Consider the following 26,049-nt stretch of genomic DNA (forward strand, 5'->3'; position numbering starts at 1 on the left):
CAGGTTTCCTACGCTTGGCCGGCAGCGATGTGTAATCAGAGGTGAGGGACAGTCCTACTGGCTAGGGACCAGGAGAGCTTAGCCTCCCCCCCCCCCCCCACGCACGCGCACACGCACACACACACACACACACTCTCTTGACGCAAGCAGATTAACAGCTGCCATCTGGCAAGCAGAGTTTCTCCATGCAAACTGCAACCCCCCCCCACCCTGGGTGAATCACTAGGGCTCCCAATACCAGTCAGGCCCAATGAAAACTTTGATGGCTCTATTAATGAAGATGAAAACTCGAGATATGCCAAATACAGATTAAATGGCATCTTGGGTAACATGATTATCTCTGAATTACTAGCTGCCCGGCGAGATAGCCAAGTGACTAATCCCTGGGCAGGCTGGGCCCTTCGGAGGCGGGATCCGCTACGGGCAGCCTCCAGAGTGTCGTGCATTGCATCAGGATGGCACTTCACCAAATGGAACACCAAGAGCGACTTCCTCTGTTGAAGCCGCACTTTTTGAGAGAAGACTTCATTTCTTAAGATTCTGAGGTTCCAGATTTAGAGTGGTCTCTGACAAGATGCACGGGGAGTGTGTCAGGCAGAAACAAGGAAAACACACGAGAATCCGTCTGATGCCCATGTTTACAGCACTGTTGATAAAAATGGGCAGAAGGGACAGGGTGGCGATGATAGAGAGGGGTCGCAAAGCCACAAGGCCTTCTCTCCCACTTTCTACTTCTGTCCCCCATGAGCTGTGATCCAGCAAGTTCTACATTAATGTCTTCAATACGTCAGCTACATTAGCACACGCAATTTCCACGAGGTAGGAGCTGTCTTTCTCATCTTCCATAGGGGAAAGTTGAGGCTTACAAGTGTCAGTGACGTGTCGGAGATCCAACACCTAGTCTGGCCACACTGAAACTCAGTCTAGGGTCTTTTCACGTCCAAGGTTCGTACGGCCTTGCCACGCTTTGACCGCCCCGTTTTAGGGATTTCGAAAGGGCTCCAAGAACTATTCCCAACACAAATGGAACATCGGTGCAAGTAAAGAGGTTATGAAAAATTCATCTTTAAGACACAAGATTGGAGGAGGGCACCTGGCTGGCTCAGTCGGCAGAGCACGCTACTCTTGATCTCAGGGTCATGAGTTCAAGTCCCACGGTGAGGGTAGAGATTACTTTAAAAAGAAAAAAAAAAGGAGACACAAGATTGGAATTTGCCAAGTAGTTGTGTGTTGGGGGGTGGGGCTGTGTATGAAGATCTGTGAATAATCTGACAAGTAAAATGACTTGCAATTTGACTGGAATTGTGTAAAAAAAAAAAGTCTTCATCTGGCAGCTAGGGAATGAACTATGAAAGCTCCAGGAATCCCACTTAGTCCCCAAGTGTCTCTAGATATTACAGTTTTATTATAAGAGGCCAAGGACGTGAATCGGTGGCATGGCAATATGGGTCTAATTGTGTCTTGTAATAGCTTATCTAAATACATATTGAGAAAGCCCCACACTATCTCCTCTCTCTCTTTTTTAAGTTTATTTATTTATTTATTTCGAGAGCAGGGGAGAGGCAGAAAGACAGGGAGAAAGAGAATCCCAAGCCGACCCCACGTTGTCAGTGCAGAGCCTGATGTGGGGCTTGATCTCATGACCTGAACCAAATTAAAAGTCAAGAGGCACCCCTTCCTGTCCCTTGAAGTGAGTGTATTTCCAGGCACACAAGCTACGAAGCCAACCATCGGCTCTTGAGACTTCTGATACACTCTACCTTTTCAATCAGATGCATAATTGTGGTAGGACTGCTGCTGTTTATGTGCATCCCGCTAGAGACTTTAATTTTTGGTTAAGTTCTTAAAATCCCTTTCTGGCAAAACAAATGAGATCACAGTCTCCATTCTCCCGGTTAACAGTGTCATTATCACGCACAGATCCTCAAACAATCAGCTAAATTCCATTGTCATTCTGAATTTCTTCTCTTTCTTTTGTGATGCGTTCACAAAACTTATTCAGTCTTCTGCCTTCTCAATGGAAAAAAAAATTTTATAGAAACTACCATAAACGATACATAATTGTGAATGGCCCTAAGAAGCCATATGGAAGGATGAATAATCTTCCCTTTTGTTTTCATCTTTCCTAAATACTCTTTCCGCTTTGGGTTTTGCGGTACCTTTTGCACCCAGCTTTGGTCAAAATTGTTGTTGGCCATTTGCCAGTTTGAAATGTCCTACAAAATGAATTGCTCCTTTTGTAAATAAGAACAAACTTTGAGAAATATTGCTTCAAAACACTGTGCTGGAGCTTTGGCTAGGCGGGGGCATTTTCTGTAGGGGCAAAGAGGGTGGCGAGTTTATTGTGTGTTCAGCATGTATAAATCATGATCTAGGTAATATTTTGTGCTTGCCTTCATATCTTCTAGTGGCTGTGGTGCGGGACATCACAAATATTCTTTCAGGAGAACAATCACCTACTTCCTATGTCAGGATGGCCTTTCACTTTGGATGAAACTTTCAAATGACACCAGCATCAGATGAAAATTGGGACAAATCTTTAACCGCCAATTTCTTGGCTGAGGCTTAACGAGGACACCATGAGTTCCAAGTGAATGAGTTCACCCACTTTTACTGCCTTCCTTTTCTTACTTTTTACTTGAAGAAGTTAATTTATTCTTCTTACAATTTAAATGCCAAGCTCTTCTAATATTATTCTTGCAAGGTAATTTCTGATTTAGCCACTCTTCCCTTTTTCCCAGATCACCCTATGCTTTTCAGAAAAAAAAAAAAAAAAAAAAAAAAAAAAAAATATATATATATATATATATATATATATATGGCACATCACAGACAAATATCAGAGTTGTGAGCTCATTCTTAAACCAAAGTGGTTGTCAAAGTTAACCCAATAATGCACTGTGGGCAATTCATGTAGAGGGCACATTATCATATAAATAATAATGTTTTGTAATTTTCACAAACTTAGAAATGACAATGGAAGCACACTTAAGGGAAGTTTTTAAAGCTCACATTTAGAAGAGATAAGGTTCTCTATTTTTGCCCAGTGAAATACACACACACACACACACACACACACACACACATATATATACATATAAACACACACACACACACACACACACACACATATATATACATATAAATACACACACACACACATATATACATATACTCACACTATGATGATATGTAGGATTATTAAATAACTGTCCTTTCAATATTTTACTTTTGAAAATACAATTACTCTTGAGTCATGTATCTTAATATAATATTCAAAATTATGAGGACAGGACAAAAAAAACTTTACTGAGACAGTGGACTCTGTAAGGCAGAATTGGATCGATGGTAAATGAAAACTGTATCTGTACATTTCCATTCATGATGCGGATTCTTTTTCTTCACTTCTCAAAATTAGCTGAAATAAGATACATTCTTCCCAGATCTCTGGGCAGGACATTGCCACTAGGTGTGAACAAGAGACCACCAATCTCTCCATCCTCGGTCATGTCTCTACTGAGAAGAAAAGACAACATATGCCAAAGATTCGCATATTTAGAAAAGTGCCATTTAAAATCAGTTTGTGTATTGGGGCTCCTGGCAGCTCAGTTATGTGTCCGACTTCGGCTCAGGTCATGATCTCACAGTTTGTGGGTTCAAGCCCCGCATCAGGCTCTGTGCTGACAGCTCAGAGCCCGGAGCCCGCCTCAGATTCTGTGTCTCCCTCTCTCTCTAAACCTCCCCCGCTCACACTCTGTGTGTGTGTGTGTGTGTGTGTGTGTGTGTGTGTGTCTCAAAAATGAATGAACCTCAGAAAAGTCTGGAAAAAATCCGTTTGTGTACAACCTATAGAGAAGAAGTGAATCACTCAATGAATGATATGTAAAACAACATCAAGCTTTGTTGATTTTAAGTGTCTCTTCCACAGAGTTCTTTATATGAAAAAAAATTAAGAAAAAAATGAGCTTATTAAATGTCTAATACAGAAGAGAAAAAACATATTTGGCATCTTGGCGCTCCTTAGACACACTGAAAAGAATAACAAAAGCTACTCAGGATCAATGCATATGAAACACATTATGAAATAGTAGAAATACTTCATAGCATAGTTACCAATTCATAGCCACATACCGGCTCAACAATACTCATTGTTGACGAGAGCCTGTTGAATAAGAGACATGCAGATTCTCCATCTTTCTAGATCATACCTCTATGATCTGAAAGACAACTTTCATCCTGGGAAAGACTTCATTCTAAAGACCAAGACCCAATACTCCAGCATCTTGGAGTTTAAACAGAGAATCTGGACAGCATAGTTTCAATGGAAATGTGAATGGAGACCAGCATTTACTGATGTCACTACAAATGATATACCATCTTGAAAAATATTAACTAACTCCTAGGCTTCACTGCCGTGTGTGTGTGTGTGTGTGTGCACATTTTAATACAAGTGTGTTCTTCGAATCAACTCGGCCCAAAACTCCTTCTTTCGCTGTGAGTGTATTTTTGTTTTCATATGTGGCACTGAACGAATTCCTGTAGTTGTGAACAACTACATTTGATTAAAATCTGTCAGATTTATCTTTTTAGCAGGAGAAAAGAAATATGTGTTTCCCCAGAAAGGAAATCAATGTGTCTGTATGATAGATGCGGAGAGGAAAGCTGGATACTGTCACTTTAAGTGATGAAGCAGAAAGACAGGGTAGCTGTCTCGTGATCATCATTGGCTGCTGACATAATTGTTGGGAGGCAAAGCCCTGTTGAAATTTTATAATCCTTGTTTATAGGATAGACATACAGCCACTGACCTAATAGCTATCATTCCAACTGGGTACGTTACCGAGTCTCGTGTCTGAGGTGTCCACAGTTTGCTTTGTTTAAATTCTCTTAGCCATATCTTTTAGCCAGACCTCTGCTCTGTTGCCCTTGTGCACCGTGAGAAAGAGTGATCCTTTCCCCATAGGAAGGCACCAGGTTTTCGGGGCAGACAACCGTAGCGGAGAATCTCCTTTCTCGAGGTAAACAGAAGAAAGAAACCTCAAAATCATCCCCCAGGCAATGCCAGAGACCAATGAAGCCGAGAGCATTCTCAAAGGGACAATTGGGAGACTGCTTCGTGACAAAAACCCGCCCAGAGATTTCCTCCTTTCTCTTGGGACCCACCAACCTCCCCAGGATCCCAAGTGTCTCCAGATACAGCTGTGCTAGATAGAAAAGAAAAGCTTCAGCCCTGGGATTGTGGGAGTAGAAAATTCTCCATTCAGAGGTGGTACACTTACCACAGGGTAAGAGGACACTTACCCTGTTAAGGCAGCCTAAGCAGACCGGGGTGAGCCAAGAAGTCTTTGCAGCGTGAGCCTTAGTGTCCCCATGGCTACAACCAGCAAAGCCATTTTAATGAGTTTCTTGCTTTTTTTAATTTATTTATTTTTGAGAGAGACAGAGACAGAGACAGAGCATGAGCAAGGGAGGGGCAGAGAGAGAGGGAGACACAGAATCCGAAGCGGGCTCCAGGCTCTGAGCCGCCAGCACAGAGCCCGACACGGGGCTCGAACCCACAAACCATGAGATCGTGACCTGAGCCGAAGTCGGATGCTTAACCAACTGAGCCACCCAGGCGCCCCATCCATTTTAATGACCTTCTAAATAATTGCCAGGATCGATGAACTTACATGTCAGTTAAAATTATCATCTCTCTTGCTTCGTGAATGGCATCTGTCAGTAAAGTATTTCAAGTGTTTCTTTGCAGCCTATTTCAATAATAATGTTCTATGTATAAGCCCTTCTATTAACTAACTTTTTAAAAAAATGACACATTGTTCTTGTTCCTTTATGAACGAATGTTTCTAGAAGGCATTCCATTGATGTGAGTGTGCATGTATGCGCTCTGTTTGCATATTAACCCAGACCTGACTAAACCATTAAAAGACATTGTAGGCAGAGAACCTAGCCAAGGGTTTAGAACATGGTAGGTATTCCTTAAGGGGTCATTCTTTATTTATGATTCCTCTCTTCAATTGGCATCGCTTAAAAATGAAATAAATCAGCACAAATAACTAATACATTTGCCTAAAGCCAAATGACTCCTTCTCTTTCCCCCCAAAGTCCCCCTTCCCTCCCAGCCTCACTCCTACAATCTCCAAACTATTCAAGAATCAAAATTTAAGAATTAGACATTAACAATTCATGGGCCACCATCACATCCATTACAAGTGATTGGAAGTCTTCCCACAATTTATGTAAAATTGGAAGAGTTAAGATACATTCTTATATTCTGGCAATAGACTCTATCTGGTAATGGTGTCATATGCTTTTGACACACTGATGGATTTGATTTGCTAATATTCTGTACATAATTCTTTATACAAATTGGTATTCAAATTCTGTACTGTCCTAAGACTCTGTCTTCAGAAAATTATTTTAGTATCTTTCCTTTTTATGGTCGAATAGATTTTATATAACACTGCAATCGATTTTCAAAACTATAATGCAGGGTGCCTGGGTGGTTCAGTTGGTTAAGTGTCTGGCTCTTGATTTTGGCTCAGGTGATGATCTCATGGTCATGAGATCCCACATGGGGCTCCACACTGAGTGTGGAGCCTGCTTAAGATTCTCTCCCTTCCTCCCCCTCTGCCCTTCCTGCACTTGCACGTTCATTCTCTCTCTCTCTCTCTCTCTCTCTCTCTCTCTCTCTCTGTTTAAAAAAAACAAACCAAAACAAAAACAAATAATGTAATGAATTCACTTGTAAAACCATCTAGGTCTGGTGCCTTTTTTAGTGATAGATCTTTTTCTTTCCAATGACTTCTACAATAATTGGTCTATTCATGTTTCTTAAAATAATTACTTTAAGAATTTTTATTTTTACCAGGGCATTTTCCACTGCCTCTAGATTTCCAAATTTATTTCTACAGAATTGTACATAACATCTACCAGTAAGTTTTCTTATCTCCATCTTTGTGGTTATATTCCTTAATAATGTCGTATTTATCTTGCTTTCTCTTTATCAAGCTTGTCAAGGGTGCATCTAGTTCAACAATCTTTCAAAGAAACTAATTTTGATTTTACGTATCCCTTTTTATGTTTGTTTTCTATTTCATTAGTTTTAGGTTTTATCTTATTAATTCCCTCCTTCTACATTCTTATTTTATTATGCTACTTTGGATTTGAGTTTTCTAAAATTTACTCTGAATCCTTACTGTGTCAAACAATAAGGGATCCCAATTTTGGGATACAAGTTATTTCCTGAATAAAGTTTGCTTCAATGTCTCATGTAGTAAGTGTATACTCACACTATATTATAAATTTTTAATGTTTATTTTTTTTTGAGGGAGAGAGAGACAGAGCATGAGCAGGGGAGGGGCAGAGAGAGAGGGAGATACGGAATCTGAAGCAAGCTCCAGACTTGAGCTGTCAGCACAGATCCAAATGCAGGGGTCAGACCCAGGAACCGCGAGATCATGACCTAAGCCACAGTCAGATACCCAACCGAATGAGCACCCAGGCATCCCACTCATAATATATTATAACTACACTTTTGTAGCTGAACATCACACCTCCACAGTTGCCACCTTTGTATTATAAATTTTATGTATATATATATATATATATATATCACAAAGGTTAGGACATCTTCCTCTTTAAATAATTCTTTGTGTCCCCAGATTACTCAGTACAGCTTTTTGCCCGTGGTAGAATTAAAATGTTATGGAAAATTTTTTAAGTCATGGAAAGCAAAAACACTTGCTAGAGCATTTAACTCGGGGAAATCTATGTACGCCTACCATTTACCTTTTAAGGATCAGGTGATGCTGGAAAAATGGACACTCAGTGCAGGTGATTCTGGTGCATTGGATGATGAGAAGATCTAGCATCAGATTTAAGCAAGATAGAGATGGGCTCCAACTCCACCTTATCCGTTTACCAGCTAAGTGATGTACCTTCTCAGAACCTCAATTTATTCCTATATAAAGTAGGTCTTAAAAAAATAGCTCCTTCCGCGGAGGGCTCTTATGAGGATTCAATGAGATAATGCATGAATGTGCCTGGCACATAAGAGCTCCATAATTGTGAGTTCCCAGCACTATTGTTATTAATATTATCATTTCAGTCGGGGCAGGGTACTGAGGTGGTAAACAGTTGGGCAGAAGCAAGGTAAGGGGAAGAGGAGCTGGGGAAAGGACAAGAAACAGAGAACCTTAGCTCGGTCTTAACTCAGTGGTCCTGGAACCAACGATTATTTAAGGAACGTTTAAATCGTTTCCCAATAATGGTGACATTTCTACAGGCTGGGTCTGTATCTTGTTTCCACTTCGCTAAATAACGTTCCACCAATCCTCTCAAAACAGTGCCCTTCCCACCCAATTCACCCCAAAGAGGGCCACAGGGATGGCGTGTGTCAGACGAGGTGAAATGACGCAGCAGTAATGGTACCACCAGCTGACCACTGAGCGCCCGTGATTGGAAAACTTCAGCATTCAGGGCCATTCTTGTGGAGAAAGGAAGCACCTCTTTTGTTTTTATTTTGTGGGTGAAATGAAGTCAGGGCAGGAGCAGCTGCAACTTATCACTGTCCCACGTGGCCAGAGATCTCTTCGAGGCAGCATGGGTTCCAGCCATATGGCTGGGTCCTAACCCCACTCCTGCCATTGACTGGCTGTGTGGCCTTAGACAAAGTGCTTAACCTCTCTGTGTCTCAGTGAAAGGCGGACTTTCTCTACAAACAATTATGGCACTATTTTAAGCGTTTTACCTATGTTAACCTATTTAATCTTTCCAGCAAGCAGAAGAGCCAGGTCTGATAGGGTGTGGTGAGGAATAAATGGTGAATATATTTAAAGTACTTACAGTCCCTGTTTGGCATAAAAAGTGCTGTGAAAGTACGAGCTGGTATCGTCATCATTAATGTAAATGCTCTACTTTAGCTGTCACCGTCACCACCATTATCATCATCATCACCACCATTATCACCATCATCATCACCATCACCACTACACTACCATCATCATCATCATCACCACCATCACCACCATCGTCATCACCATCACCACCATTATCATCACCATCATCATCATCAACCATCACCACCATCATCATCACCATCATCATCATCACCACTACACTACCATCATCATCATCATCACCACCATTATCATCACCATCATCATCACCACCATCACCACCATCGTCATCACCATCACCACCATCACCACCATTATCATCACCATCACCGCCATTATCATCATCACCACCATTCTACCATCATCATCAACCATCACCACCATCACCACCATCATCGTCACCATCACCATTATCACCATCATCATCACCATCACCACTATACTACCATCATCATCATCATCACCACCATCACCACCATTATCATCACCATCATCATCATCATCAACCATCACCATCATCATCACCATCACCACCATTATCATCACCATCATCATCATCAACCATCACCACCATCATCATCACCATCATCATCATCACCACTACACTACCATCATCATCATCATCACCACCATTATCACCACCATCACCACCATCATCATCACCATCATCATCATCACCACTACACTACCATCATCATCATCATCATCACCACCATTATCATCACCATCATCATCACCACCATCACCACCATCATCATCACCATCACCACCATTATCATCACCATCACTGCCATTATCATCATCATCACCACCATCATCACCATCACCACCATCATCATCATCATCATCACTATCATTGGGTTCAGTTACAGTACTGCACTCGGAGACGATACCAAATCCTCTCCCCATTTCTCAGGCACACAGAATCATTTTAGTATCTCCTTCACACTCTTATCCTCTCCTCCTCCCCATCTTCCATTTACCCTCCTCTTGTTCTGAGACCCTACTTCTTCCCACCAACTTAAAAGAATGCCAACTCTTGCCAAGTATAATGTTAGGTGTTACCACCTACATACAGCCTGGACTCAAGGAGTCATGACCAGCCCAGTCAGAAAGCTGAGATTCAAACACCTGTCCATTGGTCTCCAAAGTCTACTCCTTGTCCTATTATAACCACATCACTGTAAAATATCCACCCCATTTTCTAAACATTTTTTTCAAGTTTTTATGTATTTTAAGTAATCTCTACACTTAATGTAGGGTTTGAACTCATGACCTCAAGATCAAGATTCACATGTTCTTCTCACTGAGCCAGCCAGGTGCCCCCAAACATTTTTTTACCTATCATTTTCAAACACTGAACTGGTTTGTTCACAAGGCATATCATCCAAGTTTTTAAAACAAAGACTCATGCTGGGGCGCCTGGGTGGCTCAATAGGTTAAGCATCCGACTTCAGCTCAGGTCATGATCTCACGGTTCACGGGTTCGAGCCCAACATCGGGCTCTGTGCTGACAGCTCAGATCCTGGAGCCTGCTTCAGATCCTGTGTCTCCCTCTCTCTCTGCCTGTATACATGCTCTGTCTCTCTGTCTCTCTCTCAAAAATGAACAAACATTAAAAACTTAAAATAAAGACTCATGTTAACTTGATGTACTCATATCTTATTCTCAGTCTTCTATAGGTCCCAAATTTTTTAAAAAAGATACATGAACTGATTTGTAGCACACAATATGCCTTCTCAACAAACAATAGTTTCTTAGTCAAGTACATCAACCTCTTGAGATGATTATGCCAATCAAGATGTCTTACTACATACATTTTAGAGCAATATGTTGACAGGGAGAAAAGTTAGGAATGACCTGAATGTTGCAGCACCTGGGTGGCTCAGTCAGCTAAGTGTCCAACTCTTGGTTTTGGCTCAGGTCATGATCTCACGGTTCGTGAGTTCGAGCCTCACATCAGGCTCCATACTGACTGTGCGGAGCCTGCTTGGGATTCTCTCTCTCCCTCTCTTTCTGTCCCACCCCTGTTCACTCTCTCTGTCTCTCTCTCAACAATGAATAAACCTAAAAAATAATTTTAAACAGGAAATGACCGGAATGTTTAATAAAAGTGAATTGTTAAATACACATTAGTAAATCCAGAAAATGGAATCGTTTGAAGCCATAAAAATAATACCAAATAAATAGATCTGTGTATGTGAAACAGGATATGATTTTATGTACTGAAAGGATATATACGAATGGGATCACAACAGCTGATTTGTTGTTTTTTTTAATGTTTATTTATTTTTGATGGAGAGAGAGACAGAGCATGGGCGGGGAAGGGGCAGAGAGAGAGGGAGACACAGAATCTGAAGCCGGCTCGAGGCTCCAAGCTGTCAGCACAGAGCCCGACGCGGGGCTGGAACTCACAAACTGCGAGCTCATGACCTGAGCCAAAGTTGGATGCTCAACCGACTGAGCCACCCAGGCGTCCCCACAACAGCCTATTTGTAATGGAAAGGAAAACTCATTTTAAGGATGTTCTTAGTTTTGCTCTTTACATATTCTAAGTTTTCTCTGTAACAAGTATACATGGCTTTCCTAATATCAAAAACAATAGAAGAACCTAGATTCTGGTGGAAAACACAGCTGCACCTATCTCAACCAGCTCAAACTGTCCCCACTTAAGCTTTTAATCTTCTGTCTCATCAGGCTGTGCGTTTGTCCGATAGATGGCTGAGTTGCCTCTAGCCTGTCACTGTTATTTGTTTTGAAGTCTACACATCTGGGTGGCAAAGTCGGTGGCTGTTTAATATTGGGGCGGGGGGGGGGGTTAGTGTTTGAATACATAGAAAAAATACATTAAAATTCTTCAGATCATCAGCATGGAATTAAGAACAACTAGTCCTACCCATTAAAGGCAAAATCAGCCGCATAAGCTCAGTGCAAGAAGAGGAACAAAGATTGACCCACATCACGCTCCTGTGTCCCCTTCCAGGGGCATCCGACACAGCACAGGACACTGAGTGCCCTTAGCAGTGTTGGAAACAATCACACATGCAGGTTCCTTACCCGCCTGCTGCATTTTCTTCCTGGTATAACTGGAGTTCTCCTATGCAAACTGCCCCTATGCTTCAATATATAGTTAACTGTGCTCATTAACGGTTTTTAAAGTTCTCATTTTCCTTACCATTCCAAACGTGCACTTTATATATCAATGAAAATGAACACATGTTCAGGAAATAGTAAAGATCCACATTTAGATTTTTTATTGAATTTATATTTTATATGTATATTTTCTGATTAAAAATCAGAAGGATGGGGCGCCTGGCTGGCTCAGCCGGTCGAGCGTCCGACTCCCAATTTGGGCCCAGGTCACCATCCCAGCCAGGGTCGTGGGACTGAGCCCTGCGTCGAGCTCCACACTGAGCGTGGAACCTGCTTAAGATTCTCTCTCTCTCTCTCTCTCTCTCTCTCTCTCTCTCTCTCTTTGTCTGCCCCTCTCCCCCGCTCGTCATCTTTCTCTCACTTTCTAATATATATAAAAAAAAAATCAGGATAGTTGGTATTTTGTTGACTTTTACAGGAGAGAAAGAGAGGGGTTGTGGCTGCTCAAAACCAAAAATGTATCTGAAAAACCAAACTTTCAGTTCAACATCCAGATACTCTATCTTCCTCACGTCAAAAACATAAAGAATTGGGTTTGGGGGATTTTTTTTTTAATTTTTATTTAGCCAATTGGCATTGTGTAGAATGCCATAGTGGAACTGAAAAACTCTCCTGTATTTCAAAAACCGGAATAAAATGCATTGATTTTTTTTTCTTGTATCTTTCTCAGAGCTTTTTGGAAAACCTGAAGAGCGTAGGTTAAAAGTATTAAGAGCCACGTATTTGTATATAAGAGCTGTAAGACGGACATAGCTGAATATTAAGAAGTACTCAAGAGCCAAAGACACTGGAGAAAAATTAGCCTGGAAAAGAGAAGGCTGGGAGTGATTTAACAATCAGTTTCAAATAAATAACAGGATGGGAGAAAGAAGAGAGTAACCGTCTTCTGCCAGTCCCACTTAAAGACAAATATGAGAATTGGCTTTCAACCCTGTTATGTGTTAGACCAGACATAGCTCAAGGCTGGGCACATGATGAATATCCTTCAATACTTTCTATTCAATACATCTCCCATATGCAGGCCCATGTGACCTTGTGAGACAGGGAGACAGATCTGTGCTATGCCACCTACCATAGAGGCAAATCCAGAATATTCCAATAGGAGCCACTAATAACCGAAGCAAGCTTCAAGAAAGGGCAGCTGTGTAGAAGAGAAAGGCATCAACTGAGTTGAGTTTGATGGGTGAAGACACAAGGATTCCAGGGAGAGGGAGCTATACGTTCAAAGGTAGTAACGTCCCATCATGTGGTCAGGGGACACGCTTCCATGTGACTACAGAGCAGGATATGTGGCAAGAGGTGGCCCTGGAGAATCTGGCCCAGCCCACATTTGCAAGAGTCGTCCTTTGGCCATGTTAAAAAGTTTGGGTTTTGTCTCCAAGGCAATTGTAGTACTCTTGCAGCAAGGGCCTTTTAGGATAAACTTTTTTTAAAGGTTATTTATCTTTGAAAGAGAGAGAGAGAGAGAGAGAGAGAGAGAGTGTAGGGGAGGGGCAGAGAGAGAAGGAGTCACAGAATCCGAAGCAGGCTCCAGGCTCTGAGCTTTAGGCACAAAGCACGTCATGGGGCTCGAACTCACGAACTGCAAGATCATTCCCTGAGCCAAAGTCGGCGCTTTACTGACTGAGCCACCCAGGCATCCCAGGAAGGACCTTTTACAAGGAAATGCCAGAATGATGTTAGCATTTTATGTTAACAATACCATTCTGGCAACAGTATGAAAACTGGATTGGTAAGAAAGCATTACTGGAGGCTGGTGCAATATTCCAGACAAATATATACATACATATGTATATGTATATGTATGAATGAAGATGGGGTGGGGTGCCTGGGTGGCTCCGTCAGTTAAGCGTCCGACTCGATACCAGCTCGGTTCATGATCTCTTGGCCCAGCCCGTTGAGTTCCAGCCCTGCATCAGGCTCTATACTGACAGCACGGAGACTGCTTGGGATCCTCACCTCCCTCTCTCTCTGCCCCTCCCCTGCTTGTTTTCTCTCTGTCTCAAAGTAAATAAATATTTAAAAAAAAAAAAATTTTAAAGAACCTAATTAAGGGTGTTACCATCAGGGATGGAAAAAAGGAAGCAGAGTCAAACAGTGGTAGGTCGTTAGCACGGACAGAGCTTGTGGGTTGCTCTGGTGAAGAGGAAAGATGAAGAGAAGAGCCTAGGATCATCCTGGGTTTTTGCCTGGAACAACTGGGTGGCACATTTTCCCAAACTGGGGCATACGGGAGGAGAAACAGATTTTTAGAAGGGAGGTAATTAGGGGAGATGGCACATTTAGGTTTCTAGCATGGCGTTCGTGGTGTCTATAAGATGTCTAGGGAAAAAGTTGCACTTACTAGAATGTAAGATCCATGAGGCAGGGACTTTGTTGGTTTAGTTCAACCCATCAAACAACGTGGCTTTCAGCATAATCATTGCTTACTTAGCACAACACGTGGCAGATGATAAATGCTCAGTAAATGCCAGCTGAATAGGTGCTCTTGGATGAACTTGTGGGTCTGGATCTCAGGACAGCCTTCTAGGCAATTATTCAACGCTCTTTGGTGTCCTTGCATAGAGAATTCTAGAACCTCCTTTGATGTTCACCAAGACCATTTTACACCTTGAAATATTGTGATTCTGGTCCACTCCCAAAGGACTGAATTACAAAAATGCTGCTAAGGTTCCTAGCGGCTCTATTCCTCTTTGTTTACAAATATAAGCAAGGTGGTTTTTAACTGACGGAAGAGGACAAATTGCGAAATAAATTTTGGAAGTGGTCAGATTGAGCGAAATCAGTGGTAAAGTCACAGCATTGGAGTGAGCCTCTGGTATTTTTTTTTTTTAATCAGACATATGGCTTTCAAGTTCCTATTGAAAAGGCCAGGACAACCAAGGAGAATTGTTGAGGATGGCTGTGATCCACATATACTAACTCTAAAGGAGATTCTTGCATGAGAATAAGTAGCAAGGAGAAGTGCGTAGCTCCAGCAGAAATCTGGAAAAGACTTTAAGAAAGAAGAAAGCAAATCCCCCTAGTAAATGGCTCTGTTTCTTGGAGGAGTTGGAACAAATCTTCCTTGCCAGAGAAGCTAGAATTACCTGCCTATCCCTTTAAGCATTTTCACGTACAAATCAAACACAGATGGCCCATTACGTTTATGACCTCCTGTCAATTACTCTAGATGGAGCATGCATTAATTATTGAAATATTTTCATAGTATACAAGTTTTTAGTGGTTCCATTGCCTCAGATAATTTCAACTTTCTGATTAGAAGCCGGTATAAACTATTTTATTTATGAAAATTAATCTCTTGAATGTAGTAAAAGCTACAAATACAGTAGTAGATTTTTTTTTTCCACTTAACAAAGCCAAACTAAAAATCCTGGCCTCTATCTTTGGAAGTCGGCGTTATGTTAGCAGGGTATGCAATCCATAAACTCTGCCAAAATCTATTACAATTGTAGTAAATTTTGATTACTGGAGTTGTTTGTTATTTATGTCTAGAAGATAAAGATAATATTGGGAATAGCCCTCTTCTATTCGATGTATAAATTACATCCATAAAATACCTTGTTTTGTAAACAGTAAAATAAAAAAAAAAAGAAGCCTAAACTTGGTTGAAGCTTCAAATATTTGCATCTACTTTCTTTGAATCAATAAACATTTTGGAGGATGTGAAACTCCACGGAATGTTTAGACTTTTAACTATGCCACTAGTGTTGGTCTGGCACGGTAAACAAAATACTGGGGCCATTTGACTGCTAGAGAACAATAAGAATATTCCGACGAAGCATCACTTTGAGAGAATGTGAAGAAAGTTGAGAAGGGAACTCAGAAAAAGGCTTACGTATTTTCTGTCACTCTGGAAGGAAGCTAGTCATTCAGTAAACATCCAACACCTACTATGTGCAGAGAACCTCTCTGGGCACTTGGAGGACACTGGGGAACCAAACAAATATTTCTGCTCCTATCAGTATAGATTCTAATAGAATCGATTGCCTCCTTTAATCCTCACTGTACAGAGAAGAAAGCAGAAGCCCAGAGAGGCAAGCTAACTCACCTAACATCACCCAGCAAGAAGGCCCAGAGAGGTAGGCTAACTTATGTACCATCACCCAGCAAGAAAGTTAGAATAAGAGCCCAGGCCATTGGAGCCCATCTTCTTAACCCATCCTATCTTTCAGGCCTTTACCGTTTCCAACTGACCTTTTTCTGGGTCCTTGAGAAGTTAATCCTTGCATGTAATTAGCTGGACTCTCTTCAGTAGATGTCTTCAGCTAGAGAGACTCACCCTAAAAAAAAAAAAAAAGAAACTTTTTTTTTAATTTAAAAAATTAGTTGTCTGTGTTTCTTCTCTCTGAAATCCACTGATGTTTAGGCAAAGAATGTTATAAATGAGATACCATCACAGGAATGCTGATTTCACAGACCAGTGGGAGAAGGTGGCCCTAGAGGCAGCGAAGTTGACACATAATCATTGACTTCTTTTTCTGGCCAAAGCCAAAGAGGGATTGAAAACGGGAACTCTAGGTCAAACACAAATGGAGGGTGCCATTGGCACTGTGCTGTCACAATGGGCTTACGCAACATGAAAGAGAGCGATCTCTACATACCATGGTGGCAACTTGGGCCAAAAAATATGGTCCCCAGCTAGAATCTTGCATAGGGGGAATCTAGCCTATGTGTCAGGTGAAAATGATGCTTATCTATTGGATTCCTCTTGTAGGCATTCACCAAAAAACACAGCCAATGGAGAGAAGTCACGGAAATATTAATGATATTAATTAAATGCTGCTCAATTAATTTGGCGTGTTAATTTTGCCAATTAAAAAAATATATTATATTTTCCGACCATGAATACTAAAAAAAAAAACACAGTTTTTTAGCACTTCATACTTTCTACAACCTTCTCGCTATTGGTGACACAAAGTCACTTGTGCCTGAGGTCACATCAGATCTGACAGAGAACAGCCTACAACCCAAGATTCCTGATATGTAACATCAAGCTCTGGATACTCTTTCGGGCTTCTTCTGATTTGGTCCTCGTCAAAGTAGATAGAGAAAGTATTATCATGGCCATTGGCCACATGAGCCCCTGAAGCTCAGGGACACAGCACAAGTCAATGCCCGACTCGGTTCAGAGAGAAGTAACGGCATACAAAGTCCATTAAGGGTCGGCAAGAAGGAGGGCATGTATAGGAGAAGCTGAATCGCTCAAAACTGAAAGATGAATTATGCAGTAATAAAAGTACGTACAAGATAAAGAAGTTGTACAGAGGTAGACGTAATCCATTTCATCAAAGATTGAGTAATAGTCTAACCAGTTAGAAATATACCTAAGTGGCTGTAATCAAAACTATAACGATATTGTAACTTGCTAGGTAGTGTCGAAAGCTGTTGTTTCTTAGGAGAGAACATCATAATTGAAAAACTGCAGTCTTGTGCTTAATGAATTAGCACCTTCGGACTACAGCATAGGAATCTGGTTTTTAACAAGCCACATTTGGGGCCCACGGTCTAGAGCCTTGCTACTCAGAGTATGGTCTCTGGGCCAGCAGCCTTTTAGGAATGAGAAATCTTGGGCACTCTGATTCAGAATATGCATCTTACCAAAATCCTTAAGCGACTTCCTTCACACATTACAGGTTTTTTTTAAGTCGATTTATTTATTTTAAGAGAGAGAGAGAGACAGAAGGGGAGGGAGACAGAAAATCCAAAGCGGGCTGTCAGTTGTCAACACAGCCCAACGCAGGGCTCGAACTCATGAACTTCGAGGTCATGACCTGAGCCAAAGTCAGACGCTTAACTAACTGAGCCACCCAGGTGCCCCTACACATCACAGTTTGAAGAGTCCTGGTCTATAACATCCCTCGCCTGCTATGTATTCACCTTATCAGAAAAAATAAGTCAGCTTGACATAGAGTGTTCTCAGTGAACCCATGTGGGACCCACATGATCTCTGCTTCTATCCCCAACTCCCTTCCCAGCCTGACGTTCTAAATCTCCTTCACCCTCTGATAAAAAAATTACCAAACATCCAATTAAGATTTTCTCCTAAATCCTGTTGAAACTCCGCATCTAATTCATGGGCTATCGAGTGTTTCAAGCATTTCCCAAAGTCACCTGTGAAATATTTTGGAAAGTAAATCACCACTTGCAGATCTCTCAATTTCCAGTAAATCTCCCATTTTCTACAGTTCCTTGAAGACTAGTCAGGCACTCTGGCAATCCCATCTGCTAGTTTTCTTTGCCCCCCCACCCCACAAGATAATCAATCCATCAAGATCAGGAGACAAGGGTGTGTTTATAGTAGCTGGGGAAGATATGACGAATCCTACCCTTGTGCTGAAGCATCAGGTTCCTCTTACAAGTGTTTGTTTAAACCAGTCTCCTTAAGGAGAATTGGTACAGTTTCTCCTTGTTTGTAAGGGCAACGCGTCCTCTGCCCTACTTAGGAGAAAGCCCTCCCGCTGCCGCCATTCTGGGATAACAGAGGAAGGAATCCTCTTCCTCCAGCCCAGGGGGGCCCCACAATACAGCTGGTGCAATGCTTGGATTTTGATATCCACTCAGTATTTCATTCTAGGAAATAAATTGTTAAAGAAATAAAATTACTTGCAACTCTACCACGCTGGCAAGTTCATGGGCGATCTGCATCTAGAGTTAGGTTCCCATATGGGTTTGCCATTTCACTGTCCTTAAGGGTATGTCAAAAAGAGTTTTCAATATTGTTACGGCCTTCACAGCAATTTCAGTATTGATCTGCTATGTGTATGTCACCAGTCTACTCCTCTTGGACATACAGTTGGCTTCTAATTTTTCATCATTAGAAATAAGTTGCAACAGCTAGTTTTTAGAGACCCAATCCCAATAATTGCCAATTATCTTTAAAGAAAAGAAAAGTTGGTCCGTGGCCAGGATTTACGTGGCTAACTTCCATTAGGCTACTCCTAAGTATATATACCATTAGTTAGATGGGGGGGAACAGGAAGAAAAGTATGAAGAAAATGATATAAAATCAATGCTCTTTATCTTAAAAATCAACCGAAAGTATACGTTCTACTAAGCGACCCCAAAGTATCGTTTTCGTCCGTGAATTACTATACATAATATAGACTAAACATGTTATTCATATCCATTGGGTAAGCTTCACTGCGGTACATAGGAGGCCATTTCCTGGTTAGAGGCTTGCACTAAGGTAGCACTGAATAGAAACGCTGTAGCCTAACATTTTCATACAGCTGTAATTTCATTACATTCTCACTTTCTGCTGTAGGCTGTAGAATTGAAAACTCATAGGGGCACCCGGGTGGCTCAGTCAGTTGACCGTCCGACTCTTAATTTCGGCTCAGGTCACGATCTCACAGTTCGTGGTCTGGAGCCCCGCGTTGGGCTCTGCCCTCTCTCTCAAAGTAAATGAACTTAAAAAAAAAAAGAGAGAGAGAGAGAGAAAACACATTGCCATCCATCACGTAGAATCTGCTTAACCTTTGTTGAGATTATACTCAGTCCAGCCATTTTACGTAGCACTAACCCAACATCCAATTTCTGTTTTCCCTTCCTTGTGCTAATACCTGTGGCTGTCCCCCCAGACAATGGTGACACTGGTTTTGGTGGAACATGAGAAAGATGGCACAAGCCACATCGAGTCCCCCACTTTGAGGACAAGGTCTCCTCTGGAATTCAGGGAATGGCATTCCAGGTCAGGGGAAGAGCAGGAAGGGAGCAAGGTTGAAGGAATCATGATCATTCTGTTTTGCTAAGCTGAAGATAGAGAAAGGAGGAGAAAATACGTTTTAGAAGACTGATCTGGGGACAAATCATGGAGGACCTTGAGCAATAGAATAAGGAGTCTGAATAATAAGCAAATATTGTAAAGGTGCCTGGGTGGCTCAGTCAGCTAATCGCCCGACTTCAGCCTAGGTCACGATCTCGGCTTTCCTGAGTTCGAGCCCTGCATCGGGCTCTGTGCTGATGGCTCAGAGCCTGGAGCCTGCTTCGGATTCTGTGCCTCCCTCTCTCTCTGCCCCTCCCCACCTCAAAAATAAATAAACATTAAAAAATATATAAAGAAAAGAAAATATTGTAAACAAGAACTAATCTGAACTAGATTTGTGTTTCATGGATTTAACGGATGCAATGCATGGAAAAAAGGAGGGTGTGCTGGGGTAAATACAGACCTACCATATTGTTTAAAGAGCTGGTGTGGATGGGGAGGGTCTGAATAGGCAGCAATGAAGATGGAGAGGAGAACATGGGCATGAGGTACTGCAGAGAGGAACAGAAATTCACTGAGTGAAGGGGACAAGGAAAGTTTTTCTTGGCAGCTTGTTCCAGAACAATGTCCCTCCCAGGCCGTAAGTCCTGAGCAAACACCACCTTTGTCGCAAGGCTGTCTCCTCAAACGCTAAACACCTGCAGGCCTTACGTATGAATTATCCGAAACAATTGTTTGATTTGGGCATCAATGTCATGGTTGAAATAGAAACATGTGATTGACTTTCCGAACCCATTTGAAAAGGATTCATAGTGGGTTCAGTTTGGTCTGGTGCTGTGACCCATGCTGCACAATCCCTGACTAGCCGGCCACCTCAGTGGGCCTGAAAAGCCCAATTTCTAGACATCTGGCAGGTGACTGGGCTGCCCCGCCCAACTTGCCCTGGCACGAGGACAACTCGGTGAGAAAGCTCTTTAGATGGTCTCCATCTTCTTGAAGAAGCAAAGGCAACATTTTTTTTAATTTTTTTTTAACGTTTTATTTATTTTTGAGACAGAGAGAGACAGAGCATGAACGGGGGAGGGGCAGAGAGAGAGGGAGACACAAAATCGGAAGCAGGCTCCAGGCTCTGAGCCATCAGCCCAGAGCCCGACACGGGGCTCGAACCCACGGACCGCGAGATCGTGACCTGAGCCGAAGTCGGATGCTTAACCGACGGAGCCACCCAGGTGCCCCAAAGGCAACATTTTTAAACAAAGAACGAGAGTGACCAAGTGGCATGTAGGCTTGAGTAAAATTGAGTGGAATCGGAGATTCTAGGAGGACTTTCATTTAGAATTGCTAGGTAGTTTGGCAGTAGGAAAATAAAATATACATCCCCAGCAATTCCACGTTAGGTGCCCATGCTCAGAAAATACTCAGCATATGAACATTAGGAGTGTTACGCATGGAAGCATATGGGAAATACTTGAGTACATAAGGAAGTATGTCCAAGCATATTCAGTGTAACACAGTAGAAGGATATGTGTACAGCGTATGGGAATAACTCAATGAGCGTTGATGGGCATTGGTATATTCGTACCCTGGAAAATTCCTGAAGCACTTGGAAAGAATGATGTATATCTCTTTCTCCTCACAACGCCCAAACCTCCAAGACACTGATGAGTGAAAATAGCAAGTGCACAATGAGACGTTGCCGATTATGACACACTCTTTAGGGCTTCTCTGGCTGGAAAGACAAAAGCAAGCCTTTGCTAACATAGGTCACATCAAGAAAGCTGGAGAAGACGACTCAGGTTGCAGGTAGTGGCAGGGAGACCGTTAGCCTTATGCTCTAAACTCTAGTATTTACAAGGACAGTAAGTGTATGGTAATTGCTCTGAGCTTCAAAATTCGTTTAAAAATGTTAAATACCTTAGCCCAGAGGAATTGTGCTTTTTTTCCCCCACCAAATATCTGCTCTTATGCCAAAGACATCTTTCCTCTAAAATGATGCCTTTTTTTTTTCCTTTCTGAAGTGAAGGAGGGGACACCTGGGGGGCTCAGTCGATGAAGTGTCCAACGCTAGATTTCAGCTCAGGTCATGATCACGTGGTTTGTGGGATAGAGCCCCACATCGGGCTCTGTGCTGACAGTGCGGAGCCTGCTTGGGATTATCTCTCTCTCCCTCTCTCTCTGCCCATCCTGTCCCCCTCTCTCTCTCTCAAAATAAATAAATTTTTAAAAATTAAAAAAAAAATAAAGTCAGTGAAGCACTGGTTTAATCCAAGAGTTAAGGGTTGACTAGCAATGGAAAGACAGACAGATAGATAGATAGATGATAGATAGATAGATAGATAGATAGATAGATAGATAGATAGATATAGATAAGTGACAGATGATAGGTAGATAGATAGATGATAGATAGATAGATAGATAGATAGATAGATAGATAATAGGTAGACAGATGATAGATAGATAGATAGATAATAGATAGGTAGATAGATAGATGATAGATAGATAGATAGATAGATAGATAGATAATAGGTAGATAGATGATAGATAGATAGATAGATAGATAGATAGATAGATAGATAATAGATAGGTAGATAGATGATTGATAGATAGATAGATAGATAGATAGATAGATAGATATAGATAGGTGATAGATGATAGATAGGTAGATAGATGATAGATAGATAGATAGATAGACAATAGACATGCAAACCTCCACTGGCCAATCTCCTTTAGAGCTACCAATTTCATCCAGGATTCCCAAGGCAACTCTGGTCAATGTAATCGTGCGGTCCCCACAGCTTAAATAACACGGCAAAATAAATTCCAATGGCACGCCACTGAATTGCCAATGCAGAGACATCCCTGTGTATGTCACATTTAAAAGGGGATGTGAAACACCTGTCTTCCCGGAAATGAGATCCATGCACGGAGCTGATTTAAAATCAGAACTAAATAATCTCGATGGGAATTTATTCACTGGAATATTTCTCTAGGTTCAGAAATAAGTGGAAGCAAATTATTTTCTAAATTAGAAACTATGTCTATGGTACCTTTATATGACTTCCAATCTTTGAGGACAAGTAGAGCTGATACAACTTTAATATGGTTTAGCAGATAGTGATTCCTGCAAAACCGTCGTCTGCTCCCTCAGGATTTTTTTTTCGCTTCAGAACCTGATGGTGTTTGGGGTAAAGTGTTCTAAGAGGGATTCAAGCACATGACAGAAAAGAAAACATTAACCCACCATGTAGCCAAGAGCTGGATTAATCTTTTAAGCAATTCAGAAGAGAATCCCACCATGAACCCTAAAAGACCATTCAAATAATCTGGAAAATGCTAAGCTATCTCTGCTTGTAAGAGACCACAGTGATGGGTTTTTCCGTTATTTGCGGCATAACTTTGACTCCTTGATTCAGAAGTAAGCTTTAGTGTAAGTTGTTTTAGTTTTCATGTGTTTGGAAGTAATAACCACCGGACATTTCTTTGAGCCTAAAGCTGGACACAGTCTGCCACCCCGGGCACATGAGAGTCACTCTGAGAAAGGGTGTTTAATGAGTAACTCTGCAGCAAAAGTCCTCGAAAAACTTCTTGTAAACATTAGACCCCGTACTTTCTTTCTGAAATACATTAACAGCCTCCAGAAGGTTCAGAGATGCTGTGGCAGCCCTGTTAGTCAGACTTCAGAAGTCCCTGATATCTCAAGTGCGTCGAAAGGTTTGTGCACACTCCCCACCCCTCCCCACCCCATCCCTGCTCTCTGCCCACCCCCCCAAGCCCACCCCCTCCACCCCCCAGCCAGTGTCTGGAGATCGCGTTGACTGCAGTTCTCCCGGAGAGAAAGATTGATAAAGCAAAGCAATCGGAGTTATTTCCTATGCATGAAATTGATTAAATGCTTCACTAAATGGCTTATAAATTTGCTTCTCATATTTCTGTCACCGCTGAAAAGATTACAGAATCTCTGCATATAACCATGTTGTATACAATACCAAATTACAAAAGGTTGTAAAAACTAATGTTTTGTTTAAAGTTTTGAGCAGGACCATATGCCTCCAGTGACCTTGAGTAAGCTATTTTAATTCAAACCATTTCAAAGAATAGAAAGGGGAGAAATATTCCACTCCGTAACGAACCAGACAAGTTGGTGGGTAAACCTCAGTTAACTACGCTGAACCCCTGCTCTTTCCTGCGAGGGTGTGGAGTGAATCCTCTCCAGCAAAGGCCTTGCGTCTCCAAAGCTGGGAAACACATGTGGTGTCAACAGGGATATATTTACAAAGGAGATGAAAATAAGGGCTTTGAGACCTCCCAAAGCTGAATTTGCCCCATTATTTTTCATTCAGAGACATCTCCTAATGAGTTCTGAGTCTTGCGCGGACTTGCGGGACCGTGTTGAAAAAAGACGACAAATATTAGCACGGGGGGTGGGGTTGTCTTATGTTTAGGGTTTTTGTTTGTTTACTTTTCATCTTTGCACATCTCGCAAATGCCGGTTAAGTCCCATTCTTCCTTCCATGTGAGAATTGCTTCCAAGGCTGGTGTAACAATCGAGGCGGGGGGGGGGCGGTTAGCAAAGAAGTAATTTATAGGCCAGCACGTGACCCGCAGATGTTACTTGGGAAACGAATCCCATTCTTAACCTGCCCTTCAAAGCACCTTCACTTCTACGGGAAAAATGATATTCTTTCATAACATTTATTAGACATTACGTCCCCAGCAAGAATTAACATTTGGCATGAACAGGCAGCTCTGTAAGAACTTCGAGAGAGGAAGTTTTGCAACCAAGGATGTGCTTAAGATCTCCACTGGGCTGACCTCCGTTAGTGCCCTTTCCCCAACCACCTATCACCTTCAGGAAGAGCCAGTGTGGAAACCAAGGTGGACCCATAGCCACAGCCATCTGGAACCCAGGGAGGTGGAAACTATCAGGGCAATACTGTCCAAGGGGAACAGAAGGGCTCGCCAGGATCAGGCGAGGTTCACATCTCCTTTCGTGTGGAGTTTCTGGGGTACATACGGGGAGTAGCCATGGAATTAGCTCTCATTTGTGAAAACGCAATGGAATCTCACCAGTAAAATCCAGATTTTTTTTTTCTCTCTCTGTCTCTCTGTCTCTCTCTCTCTCTTTTTAAATTAGTACCTGTTCTGGGAGATATGCCAAAAATTCAGGGATAATTTAACCTGACCATCAACAGCTGGACAACTTATTTAACTCTTTGGTGATGGTTACGTGAACTTTCTCGTTGGCTTTAAGCCACCACGTAATTAACGTTGATGTCAGACACAGAGGGTTTAATAAATCATAACAAAGAAAGCGGTCCATTATTGTACAACACAGAGAATAACTACCTTGTGCCCACAGGTGTTTGCCATCTTAAAACATTTGAATCCATGCTTCCTAAAGTTTACTCCTTGAAACGCTAAGATTATCCTTCGCGAAAGGGTTTTGTCGATCAAATCCATTGGGCAACGCTGTCCTGGAGACTTACAGTGCGTGGTAACATGTTAGAGGCCTCTGCTGCAAACCATCCGGTTTGACTCAGTTTAACCTAGAGTTTTTCGCTTGACCCGGACTTCTTTTTGTATTAATGTTTCGAGCGTCAGAACTGTTCTGTAAACATACTCAGGGTAAGATATTTAAACCTACTGCCTGTCTGGCTGACTAGCCCACCTCTTTTGAAAGTTCAGCAAGCTCTGGGCTGCCCCTTCTGTAAGATTCTCAGCCAAGATAAGAGAAATACTCCAGGGGTGTCTGAGTGGTTCGGCCGGTTAAGTGTCCAACTCTTGCTTTCGGCCCAGGTCACGATCTCACGGCTAGTGGGTTCGAGTCCCACGTCGGGCTCGGCACCATTGGTGCCTGGGATTCTCTCTCTCTCTCTACCCCTCCCCTGCTCTCTCTCTCTCTCTCTCTCTCTCTCTCTCTCTCAATCTCTCTCTCTCTCAAAAATAAGAGAATGGCATTGAATGCCCAGATGAGTATTATTTCCATTTGTAAGTGAATGTTCCACATACATTGATTTTTTTTTCTTACGGATTATTTTTGGCCTATGAGGATTACTCACAAAGTCACTTCTCCTTTCTATTTTATTTTTTTAAACACTTTTCTAACATTTATTCATTTTTGAGAGAGAGAGAGAGAGAGAGACAGAGTGCAAGCGGGGGAGGGGCACAGAGAGAGAGGGAGACACAGAATCCGAAACAGGCTCCAGGCTCCGAGCTGTCAGCACCGAGCCCAACTCGGGGCTCGAACTCACGAACCGTGAGACCGTGACCTGAGCCGAAGTCAGATGC

At 42.0% G+C, this 26,049-nt stretch overlaps 1 long non-coding RNA gene across 5 annotated transcripts in view; it reads right to left on the reverse strand.

Annotated features, from left to right (window-relative positions):
• The window catches only part of LOC102972919, a 69,175-nt gene that overhangs the window by 25,058 nt on the left and 18,068 nt on the right, over positions 1-26,049 (reverse strand). For all 5 annotated transcript variants that reach the window (XR_006218431.1, XR_006218432.1, XR_006218434.1 and 2 more), the window contains exon 4: positions 16,251-16,336. This is a non-coding gene — a long non-coding RNA (uncharacterized LOC102972919). The remainder of the gene's footprint in view (positions 1-16,250; positions 16,337-26,049) is intronic.

This window comes from Panthera tigris, chromosome B3, assembly GCF_018350195.1.
Source record: "Panthera tigris isolate Pti1 chromosome B3, P.tigris_Pti1_mat1.1, whole genome shotgun sequence".
In the NCBI taxonomy this organism is placed as follows: domain Eukaryota; kingdom Metazoa; phylum Chordata; class Mammalia; order Carnivora; family Felidae; genus Panthera; species Panthera tigris.